Below are 3,262 nucleotides of genomic sequence, written 5' to 3'. Positions count from 1 at the left end.
ATCGTTTTTTATCTGCACACTCCGAGAAGTAGGGAAGAGACAGGTATTATTACCGCCGTCTGACAGATAGGGAAATTGGGGCACAGAGCAGGTGTGGCACACGAGTGGAGTGAGGCTGGGAACACAGGTGTGACCCCGGTTTGCAGGACATACTGTGTTCTGTCCTGTCCACATTCACACGTGAACCCAAGTAGCAGGAGAAAATGGCTTCACAAGGAAAATAGTGTTAATCTTTTTTTTTTTTTTTTACATAAGTGTACACTCTTTTTCTTTTTAAAGTCTATTCATTTATTTTGAGAGACAGAACGAGAGCACAAGTGAGGAAGGGCAGAGAGAAGGAGAGAGGCAGAATCCCAAGCACGGGGCTTGATCTCACGGACCCCGAGATCATGACCTGAGCTGAAATCAAGAGTCAGATGCGTAACTGACTGAGCCACCCAGAAGCCCCAGAAATAGTGTCAATCTTTTATCTGATGGCAAACGTGATATATATTGACTGTGAAAAATTCTGATGGTCACCAAATTTGGGATATAGATGCTTCCTCAGAGGGGGAGGAAGGGGGAGGGGTGAATGGCATCAGGATTGTCTGGGGGCTTCGGTTGTAAGTAAGGCTTTCTGGTTTGGGGTTTTTTGTTGGTGCTGGTGTTGGTGGTGGTATTGAGTACATGGGTGTTATATTTTTCTTTATTTCCCTTTTGTATATTTTGAATATTGCACACTAAACTAAAATCACTCAGCCAATCCCCAAGGCACAAGATTATTGTTGAAAATGAAGGAATTTAAACTATTATTTCTAAGACCTGGGGCATTAAGTATTGAAAAGATTGTTTAAGGAACCAGAAAGGGGGTGTACCTCCAGTGAGAATGGGAAAAGTGGTTTGGCAGAGAAACAATCATGGAATTCATTATAACGAAGTCAGAAATTACACGGGGCATTCCACAAATAGTAGGGGTCTGTAGGTGCCCACACTGGGCTAGGCTCTAAAAAATAAACACGTTCCTATTCACCTGGAGCTTTCATTCCGATGAGAAACAAAGGTAGACATAGGTCAGGAGTCAGCAAAATCATTGTACAAACTGGACTGAAGACAAAAGGAAGGGGTTTAAGTAGAGCTAACATGGCAGGGGAGTAGGGCCCTTGGGGGAGAGGAGCCCCCAGTGGATCCATCTCTTCGTCCCATAGGGTTTCTCTGTCATCTCCCACCGCACAGAATTGGGGAGCAACATAGCTTGCTCGGAACGAGGTGAGGGTGGAGACAGAGCCAGTATGCGGAGCACCAAGGACGCCCAGAAGCCCCAAACCCGACTAGTCTGGTGCTGGTTCCACCCTGGGTGTGCCCAGTGCCTGTGCATTATACTCTAATGAGGGGTTGGGCCAATGGTGATGTGTTTCTTTCTTTTTCTTTCTTTTTTTTTTAATGAGGTGCTGTTTTGCATAGATAAATACTATGATTGTGATGTGGGAACCAAATGGCAGATCATTATGCAAAGAGCACTGGCAGAGGTGAGATTATGAAACCTGTTCTGCTTGAGGCCTGCTGCCTGAGCGTGGGAACTAGGAGGTGTCTGTCTGGGCCCCAACCTCAGCCAACTGGATGGAGGCCGCCCTCTCCAGCTATCTCATGACAGCTGGGCTGGGACAGGAAGCACGCCTCTCCACTGTGTACCGCAGATTCAGAAGCCCCGCAGAGGGAAACAGAAAGGGGAACGCAGGTGGCTTCCTCGCGGTCCTCCCGCTGTTGCAATTGGTGGGACCAAAGCTCCGCCTTTACCTGATTCCTGACTGTGGTGAAACAAGAGTGGGGGCTTGAGGTGTCCCACGTGAGCCTCCAAGAAATCCTATGGCTGGGAGGAGGCAGAGAACCAGGAAGGGAAGAATGACCTTGGCTCTGAGTTTACAAGCTGCCTTCCCAGCTGGGGTAGCTAGGTCTCAGAAGAGACGTTGAAAACCTGCAGAGAGATGCTGCTTGGGCGGCCAGGGAGGAAAACTCCAGCAGGCTGGAGAGAGGCAGAGAAGACAGCCAAGGAGGGAGAACCAGGGCTCCAGGTTCCAGGCAGAGGGATGCTCCCGTGGTGCCTCACGAAAGGGGGACTCCGTAGCTGCTAGAGTGGTCAACCAGCTAATAAACAGCGCACACAGTTTGTGCTTTGATGCGCCCATCCGTCTGCCTTTTGTCAGGCTCAGAAAACCTGCTGAGAGTGAGCATTGTCGACAGCTTCCAAGAGGTCAGATCCAGGAGATATATAAAGCCAAGGTCAGCACTGCCAGGGAGGAAGACGCAGCTGCCTGCTTCCCAGGTGTTTGCTGCAGTGAAGGCTGCAGTGAGAGCGCCCCCTACAGAACACATCGAGGCAGCCTGGGGGAGCAGGGAGCCTGAGGGTTTATGAGGCTAGGCAAAAGCCGTCAATTCATTTACTCAATCAACAACTATTTGTTGAGCAACTCATGTCTTCATGGAAGTGAAATCAGAATGACCTCCTTATGTTGCACATCTGGAGAGCAACCAGAGTTCTCCTCCTGCTTTTCCGTGGTTCCTCAGCACACTGTCACCACATCAGCTTTAAATAGGAAGTGAGATTGGCTAATGGTCTTCATTACATCCAGATCCCCCTTCCATTTTCTACTGGCAGAGCAGCTGGAGAAAGGGTAGCGTGGGAGCTGGGGGAGGTGGCTCCACCTTTCCCAAGGTCTTGGGACTCAGTGGGACGCCTCTGGATATTACCTAGACATGCTGGGTGATGTGGCAAGGAGTGTTAATGATGCAATTCACTTATGCCAGGCTGTTAATGAGCTAAGTGCTATATCTTTATTATGCATCAAAAGTGGAAGACATTAAGTACCTACAGTGTCCTTCCCGATACAAAAGATCATGATTCTGGAGGAAGCTCAGAATCCCTACTTGTCCAACTTCTTCAATGACCCAATCTTAAATTGATCCATAAGACTAACCGTGAGTCTCATTCCTCAGGCTCCAAGAGTATGAATTGATGGAGGGTTACAATATTCATGTTTCATGTCACTCCAGGAATGGTCTTTGGATCTTGTACTCCGTTCTAAATTGTTGATTCCCACCACACCACGGATTCCAGTCCTGGGAATGGATTCTAAGGAAATCATTCAACGGAAGCTGCATGTTCGAAGAAACAAACTGCATGTTTGAAGACGCTTGCTGCTGTTAAAAAATGGGCCACAACTTAGTACCTAGGAGATAGAAGATGTTAGAAAACTAGTTGAATAGATTATAGCAAATCTGTACACGG

The sequence above is a fragment of the Panthera pardus genome, unplaced genomic scaffold, assembly GCF_024362965.1.
Source record: "Panthera pardus isolate Hobbes unplaced genomic scaffold, ASM2436296v1 HiC_scaffold_24, whole genome shotgun sequence".
Lineage (NCBI taxonomy): Eukaryota > Metazoa > Chordata > Mammalia > Carnivora > Felidae > Panthera > Panthera pardus.
This window is presented reverse-complemented; position numbering follows the sequence as displayed.